This window comes from Penaeus monodon, unplaced genomic scaffold, assembly GCF_015228065.2.
Source record: "Penaeus monodon isolate SGIC_2016 unplaced genomic scaffold, NSTDA_Pmon_1 PmonScaffold_732, whole genome shotgun sequence".
Taxonomy (NCBI): Eukaryota; Metazoa; Arthropoda; class Malacostraca; order Decapoda; family Penaeidae; genus Penaeus; species Penaeus monodon.
The window spans coordinates 41,418-50,474 of NW_023662461.1; positions in this window are offsets into that span (position 1 = coordinate 41,418).

Genomic DNA, 9,057 nt, shown 5'->3' on the forward strand with positions numbered 1-9,057 from the left:
CTGGTTGTCCTTAATAATGTTTTTTTTCTTTTCTTTTTTTTTTTTTTTTTCTTTTTTTTTTTGTGTGTGTGTGTGTAAAGTGGATCTTTAGCTCTATTCCGATTTGTTCATAAATTTCTTAAATATTTGTGTTACACTTCCAAGGGCTCCTACAATAACAGGTACCACAGAACTTTTCAAAGACTCCAAAGCCTTTGGATTTCCCGTTTGATGTCCTGATATTTTTCATTTTTTTCTTCTCTTTTTCATCTATCTCTTGTCTCCAGGGATTGCAACATCAATAATTATTGCAGACTTCTCAACCTTATCAATAATAACAATATCAGGCCTTCTTGCTTCGATGGTGTGATCACATTGAATATTCAGGTCCCAAAGAAGCTTATGAGTGGCATTTTCCGAGACTGTTTCTGGGCTGTGTTCGTACCATTGATCAGACCTTACAAGCATAAACGTTTCACAAAGTTTCCAATGAATCATTTTTTACGACATTATCGTGTTCCTCTTATAATGCGTCTGAACCAGCTTCTTGCACTCACTAACTATATGACTCACAGTTTCTCCTCTTTCTTAACATAATCAGCTGACTTATCAATGTTACACTTTATATAATTTGTTCTGATAGCTAGGTCTTGAGCAGCGCATATCAACGCTTCTGTAGTTATTTTCAGATCAGACTTTCTCATCCAACTCCAGGTTTTTGTCTTTATCCGTTGTTACAGGCATATCACTAACAAACTGACTGTACATTTGTTTCCCCATCCAGACTCCATTCTCTTTTCTCTCATCGATTTTTGAAAGTCATCTTTACTACAACTTTTTTTCAAATTCCAAAATACCGACACCTTTGACACCTTGCAACAATCTCTCATTAGAATGTTTGAAGTACCATCCAGGTTGTTCTCTTCACTTTTGATATCACCTTCGCAGCTCATCAATCCTCTTCCACTATCCTTTCTACTAAGATATAGTCTATCTACATCACTTTTTGGATGCTAACCTTTATGCATAGTGAGTAATTTTCTGGTCTTTCTATCTAATTCCTTTATTTCTTCTAAATCCATTTCAAAATACCAGCCTCATACCTTAAAACTGCAAACTGCCCAAGTGTTAATTGCTTTTTTCTTGTTTTTACCATTTAGTTTAGACTTCAGTATTAACTTTCCAGTATCCCAAGGTACTTACAGCCTTCTTCATCAATAGTTTTCATGAATTTCCCATCTGGCAGCAATGCATCTCTGCTTCTAACAATTTTCCCTCCTGCAAAATGACTGCTCCACACTTGTAAATCCCAAACTCCATCCCGATATCTTACTAAACATTTGCCTTACAAGAGAATCAGTTTGTCATGAGACTACAAATAACTTTAAATCATCCATGAATAACAAATAATTAACTTCGTAAACCTTATTACCCAATTCATAATGAAAATTTACTTTCCTCAACACCATAGTGTATCATGCATATAACAAAAAGTAGTGGTGATAAACTATTCCCCTAAAAGATTCTTCTTTTAATGTTAACTTCGCCTAAAGAAACTCCCTATGATGTTATTCCAATTTCCAGTTCTTCATGCTGCTACTCAAAACCCTTTCAATATTATCAGCAGCTCCAAACAACTCTAGGCATTCTCTAATCCAATTATGTGGGATCATATCATAAGGTTTTCGATATCTACCCATGCCATAGCAAGGTTGGTGTGCCTCCTTTTGCAATCCTTGAGTACTGCCTTGTCTATTAACAGCTGATCCTTGGTTCCTCTGATCTTTCTTCTACAGCCCTTCTGTTCCTCAGGCAATAGTTTCTCTTCCTCTAAGAAGTCATGGAGATAATTAGACATAATACCTGTAAAGAGCTTCCACATTATCGGTAAACAAGAAATTGGTCGATAGTTGTCTACAGCAGTACCTTTGGTACCGCTGTAGACAACTACCTATCTGGTATCTTTCTGGCACAAAAACAGTTCTTCCATAAGTTAACCACTCAGAAAGTGTTCATTTCCTCTTAAAATCTCATTCAATTGATGGGCAATTCTTTCATGCAAACTGTCAGTTTCTTTACCCAGAAACCCTGAACTTCATCTTTTCCGGGTGCTTTCCAATCTGGTACCTTTCTACTTTGCTTTAATACATTTTCCTCAGTTATGACCAAACCTTCCTGATTCCAATACCTAAAGTCTTTTAGCATCTTGAGCCACTCAGCATTGTAATTATGTTCTTTACTCTCTCCCCATATTCCATTCCAAAACACTCTACTTTCTTCCGCATTTGGAATTTCATTTGCCACCCGGTTGTTCCCATTAAGTTCAGAATACAATCTTTTCTGGTCATAGTTGAATAGTCGGTTTTGCCTATATTGCTGAAGTCTTTCGGTATATCAATCAATTTTGCTTTCTTGTGCCAGGACTCTCTGTTTCAGTTCTTCTAACACAGTTCCAATTCCTTTCCGAGGGATGCTGAATTTTTCATACAGTTTCTTAATCTTCTCTCTTGATTTCACTTCTCTGTTTTTATGCTTCGTCATCAGATTAATACTCCTTTGTAGTTCTTTGATGTCTCTTTCTATTCTACGTTTCCACCATGGTTCAAGGTGGGCTGTCCCAGTCTGCCTCTGCCGTTTTAACCTCAACCGTCTTGTAACCCAAACAGAAACAGCAATAATGAGATTGTTAGTTCAGATATATTTGAGGTTTGAAAATATGGCAAAACTTTATTTACTTCTCTTAGTCAAATTTAGTTTCTTATATTCAACTTTTTAAAACATTATTCCTTCACAGTTCTCTTTGAAGTTGTATATTTTATTAAGTTCAATCACAATATCGATTTCTTCCTTTGACACTTCTTCAACATAAATGTTTAATTCAGTTCTATTGTCAAACTCTGCAGTTTCAGTCACATCATTCAAATTTTGGGTGTGTTCCGATGTAATATTGTTCTCTTCCTCGTTATAGTTTACATTACCATTAACCCTTCTTTGTATCATTTCTAACTCTAATTCCGTAAGCCGGCCATTTTTTCTAATTGCCCTTGCCTGATCACACACTCGTTGTTCCGAAACATTAAAAAATCCTCGTTCTGCCATTCTTTGTACATCCTTTGCCTATATCCTTTTATTGGAACACCAATCTCATCAAGAGGTTTTGATCTAAAATAGCACTCCATCACCACAATATTCACTTCCTTTGACCACTTTTTCCTAGCAGTAGCAGGATAACGACCGGGTCCCCGCTGCTGGACCGGGGAACACCTGCCGGGCGAGACACCTTCACATAGAGTTCCAGTGCCATTCACACCGTTATCTTCAGAATTTTGAGAACTCATTTCACTCATAAGAGGATTAGTGAACAACCCAGTGTTTTCATTGAGACACCATCTCTAGGAAAGCTGTCAACCAAGACTAAAGAGTCCTTCCTGCCCATGAGACAGACTAGCCCCCACCGGACGCAAACCCGGTACTTCATGGCCTCGGGGGGAGCTGACAGGTACTACACTTTGCTCAAGGGTGACTTGGAGGTAGTTATGGTAAAGGGTCCCTGATAACAAAGACTCGTCGAAAACACGTGAAAAACATGACCAGTGGACCGTGGAAAACACGCCTTTTTTCACGTGAAAGTCACGGCTTTTTGCACAAACGCGCCACGTGGTATGGTGGGCAAGATTTCCATGAGGTATCCACGTGCAAAATACACGTGTTTTACACAAGATCTTTGGTACGAGTTGTTCATGTGATATTGGACTAAAAACCCACGTAAAATCCATGTGTTTTCCTAGTGATATCCACATCATTTCCCACGTCTTCAGGGTCTGGCTTTTCAATTTTCTCCCGAACGGTAACAATGCAACCGACCTGAGGAAATTCAATGTGGAGAAAATGGCAATCGAATTCCAAAATTTTGACTGAGAATTTTTTTTTTTTTTTTTTGAAAATTTATTTTGACAAAATGACATGTACAGACATTAACTGGAATGCCAATCATTATGTTCAAACACCATCAACCACAATCAGTAGATTCAGCTCATAAAGACCTAGTTCAGAACAAAAACTGCCCTTGAAACTTTATCGAGCCCTTAAAAACAACCAAACCCCAACAGCATTAAGGTAGGTAAAAATTAATTTTGGTTTTAATTTAATACCTACATCGTAGGTGAAATTTATTCACCATGCTCCATTTAATTATTTGATTTAACATGAAAAAAGCGTAATTACCTTCTATCACGTGCACAAAAGGCAATGAAACTGCATGAAACTGCTTTATACCCCACTACGTACAATATATGTGTACATTCAATACACGCTCGCGTACACACACTCTGTCCCCACACACAGCGGCAAAGACAGTTCAAAATCTGGGATCATTCATGATATTATACAAAACGTATATGATTTGCTTGATCTCTGCATGTTAACTAACCTTTACAGCTGAATTTTCCTGGGAAAGTAAATATATCACGACAAAATCGATGAAAACAAAAGGTTTGGAAGAGAAGACGACGGAACTCTAAGCTTTCAAAATGGCGGTTAACACAATAATTTGGCGCGAATACACTCGGGTGGCCACTTTACACGGTCGACGATCATTATTCAAAATATCATGCAAGCTTTTTTGGAAGAATGTGCGGTGGATGCATGTTCGGTTTTCGCACCAAAGGCAAAAAAGTCTATCAAGAAATTTTTTTTTTTTTTTTTTTTTTTTCCTTTTGTTTTTGGATTTATTTTTCAGTCAGCAAGTCTTATGTAAAGGGGGACTCCCCGCCGCCAAGTTAACTATGTGGTCTTGCAAAAAAAAAATTGATGGAGCCGCTGTCTAAAATTAACTTTTCAAAGTGGCAGGCATGGAATTCACGTGGTATTCTCTTGCATAAAAGCATGAGACCAGGTGAAGAAGCATAAAAGCATGATGTCAGGGTTCGACTTATAAAAAGATATAAGAATCAGAACGGTCAAGGTCAACGGAAAAATACCAGAGGAAATATACAGAAAGGTTTACTGGTAAAGGCACTAAATTACACTATACATACATATACATAGCAAAATATGTACAATCAGGAGCGTGGGAGTGAGAGAGGATCCAGCGGGGCAGGCGAGGTCACATGGCGGAAGGGAGCACACGAGTCAGAAGTCACGGGACAACTACTGAATTTTGCTTGCTTGCTTGAGATTTGTGAAGTTCTGGCTTCGCCCGGGCCTTTCACTTATGGCCCGGCCTGTGTCAGCTTTTTATGGCTGTCTCATTTGTTGGTCTGACACTCGGTGCTTACCGTGGCGGTGGGATTGCCAGCAGGCGCTCCTGTAGCCGTGGTGTAAGCATCTCACATAATCTCTTTACCAGCACGACGGCTGTGTTCTTGTGGGTTTGTCTTGGGAATTCCGTGTGCACGCAATTCTCCAAGTAGTGTACCAGTGTGGCGTTCGGCTCGCCGCAATGCATGCAACACCTCTCTTCACGTTCTATGGTTTGTATAATCTGCTATGCACAGTGGTAACCTAGGCGCATTCTGTGCAGAATGACTTCGGTACCTCTGTTGTTTATTTCAGAGAGTGCCAGTGGTTCATAGCCTGTGGCATCTGAGTACCAGCTGGCCGAGGGGGAATATCTCGTTTCCTCTCTGTGAAGCTGCAGGAGGAAGGAGTTGGCCACCACCGTACACTTCCTCCTAAGTAAATTTCGGCTCTGATGTATTATCATGGGATTTGGGGGCATACCCGGCCGATTTCGGCTAATCTGTCAGCAAGCTCATTGCCTCTGATCCCTATATGGCTGGGAACCCAGTTTATGATAATTCTTCTACCCTGAGCAAGCATCCTTTGTGCTATTGTGCGGATGGTTGTCAGGAGGTAGATGTTGTCAGTGGGTGAGCGCTGCTGAAGACAGTCGACGGCTCCTTTGGAGTCTGTGTGTATGACCACGTGTCCTTCCCTCACGGACACGTGGCTCAGTGCTCCCATGATAGCAACTGCCTCTGCCTGTAGCGAGGAGGCATTGTCTGTTACCCTCATGGATATTGTGGCATCCCTTGCTGCGAAGCCGGCGCCTGCAGTGTGGGTCAAGGGATCGACCGATCCGTCCGTGTAATATGTTCGGCTCCCCGGAGGGGTGATGGTTGCAATGACCCTCTGGGTTTCTGCCTTTAGGCTAGGCGTACAATATTCACTCTTTTTGCTTGCCAGTCTCATGACCGAGAACTCTATCGAGGTTTGTGCCCACGGCGGAGCTTCGACAAAGTCAGGGTGTGGGGAGTCCATGCCCTTGGCCAGTAGCGGTTCTTTGAGCTGATGGCGTATTAGCACCCTGGCTGTGTGAGACAGCCAGGAGTTGTTTGCAAACAGCTCGTTATCTTGTTCTAGGCGTCTGACTATTTTGTGTCTTAGGCTTGTGTTCCTGGGAGCCTGGATGACCTTTGATAAGAATTGTGCTGCCGTTAGATCAATTTGTGAGGCCAAGGGGAGAAGGTTTGTCTCCACTAGGAGGTTGAGGACCTTCGCCCACCTTGGGGCACCCAGAATGACCCTGGCGGCTTCGTTTTGGACTGTCTCCAGTCGGTCTTTATATTTTCTCTTAATGCCAATCAGAGCGAGGGAGGCATACTCTACAATGGGCCTGACAGCATATACGTAGAATGATCTTAGTACTCTATGTCTGGCCCCTATGCGCCTTCCACTCATTGCTCTCATGACAGACAGTCTTGCCTTTGTTCGGTCAAGCAGGTGCTGGACCTCCTTGCGGAAGGAGAGGGTCCGGTCTATCCTTACCCCAAGGTAGAGGTAGTCCTAGACCCACTCCAAGTCCATTCCCTGGATTTTCAGACTTGTGCCTTGAACTCTCTGTCTCAGAGCCATGGCTTTGGATTTGGCTGCAGAGATCTTTAGTCCTGTCCTGCAACACTCCTCGGATACCAAGTCCAGACAACGCTGGGCTTTGTTTAGGCAGTGTGCTCCAGGGGAGATGATAGCAAGATCGTCTGCATAGGAGATGATCTTGCACCCCACTGGGAGGTTTATGTTGAGGATACAGGACATTAGTGTGTTAAAAAGGGCTGGAATGAGAACCCCACCCTGTGGCGTTCCATTTTCTAGTGGCATGTGCTGTGATAGGTGACCTTGGAATTTGACTCAGCTGTTCTATTCCTAAAGTAGTCACCTATCCAAGCCAAGAGCTTACCTCTGATACCTTTTTGGATCAGGCTCTCCTGAATGGCAAGAGGATTGCTCAAGAGCGTGGCTATGCTGTGCGCTGTGCTCATGCCCCTGGTGAACCCGTGGAGGTGTTCGTGTGGGGCTCCCATTTTCCATTGGAGCCGGTTCAGTACCATCCTCTCGGCAGTCTTGGCCAGACAGCTGAGGAGAGAGATGGGGCGGTACTTCCCCGGCTCCTTTGGTTTAGGGATGGGAACTATGGTAGCACTCTTCCAGCTCTGGGGTAGAGTGGAAGTTTCCCAGGACTTGTTGATGAGTTGCAGGAATGCAAGCTCACCTACCAGTCCCAGGCGGGAGACAATGGGTACGAGATCCCGTCATCGCCCGGGGCTGAGTTGCAACTGGCTTTGTGTGCATCTCTTAGTTCCCTCAGAGAAAAGATAATGTCTGAGTTATCGGGTTCGGCTGCCCTTTCTCTGATGTGAGCAAGTCTGTCTGGTTGTAGGCGTTCTTGTCTTGCCCTCAGTTCGGCTGGCAGACTGTCGCTGCTCGTTCTCGCAGAGAAACTCTTGCGCCAGTCTGTTGGCCTCTGCCTGGGGGTCGTGGTGCGTGCATCTCGGGCTGAGCGGCTGGTGGCTCGCTGACCCGTTGCCATAGCTCTGAGAGGGTGGTACGGTGATCGAAAGACTCACACCATTCCAGCCACTTTTCCTGCCTCACTCTGCTGGCAGTTTCCTTGGCATCCCTGACAGCCTCCCTTAGGAGGGCTAGGTTGTCGGGGGTTCTTTGCCTTCGGAAATGTTTTCGGCACATGTTTACCCTGTGGTTGACCTCCCTAATCTCGTCATTGAAGTACCAGGCGTCCTTGTGACTCCTAGACCCAGGCCGAGTTTTGGGTATGGTCAGTGAGGCTGCCTCATCAATGGCATTTACAAGTCTGGCTTGTAGCACTTCCACATTTTCGCTCTGTGTGGGTTCATTGCTTCTCAGACAGCGGGCAAGGCGCTCTGGAACGCCTGCCAGTTGGCCTTGTCTGTTTTCCATCTTGGATTCGGTCGTGGTATTTCGGCTGGGCCACTATCCATGAGGGTTGTTATAGTGCCATAATGGTCACTAGTGATGGTCTCATCGACACGCCAGCCAATCCTCTCCACCAGAGTCGCAGTGGCCAGGGTGAGGTCTAGGACCCCTCCTCTGACATGCGTTGGCTCCTGGCTGTTGAGGAGAGCGATCTCGGGGAATGTCTCGAGCACGTTGGCTATGTGACGGCCAGCCGCATCCGGTGCCCTGCAGGGAGCCAGGATGGGTGGTGTGCATTGAAGTCTCCCCCTATGATCACTCGGTCGTGTGCTGCGGAAGCACATACCTGGCTGATGTCTAAGCTACTACAGTGTGGCCTGCTGTACACGTTGTACAATTTCAGGGGTCCCCGGCCAGTTGAATCTCGACGGCAAGAGATTCAACATCTTCTCCACAGTGCGGTGCATCGGCTATTGCGGAGCAGGGAATTGTTGCGTTCACCAGGGTCATCAGGCCTCTTTTGCCATCGGAACGTGGCAGCGCGTAGACGTGATACCCAGAGAAGCGAACAGCTTCCGCTGATAATGTCTCCTGGAGCATGACGATGTCAATGCTCCTTGATCGCACTATTGCGTGGAGGATGGCACTCCTTGAGGAGAAGCCACAGATGTTCCACTGCAGAATACTTAGATTGCGTGTCATGATGTTACTAATTGATAGTTACATCAGAGACATCGTCACATTCGGGTTGACGGTCGGAGTCTGACAACTCCATTGTGAGATCCTCACTGCTTGAGGGGTCTCTTTCGGCTGTCAGGCTATCCCTGGATCCACTGGGGGGTGGAGAGCCTTTGGTAGCTCTGACTTTTCGTCTTTGGCTTTTCTCTGGCCAGGCTGTTTCTGTGC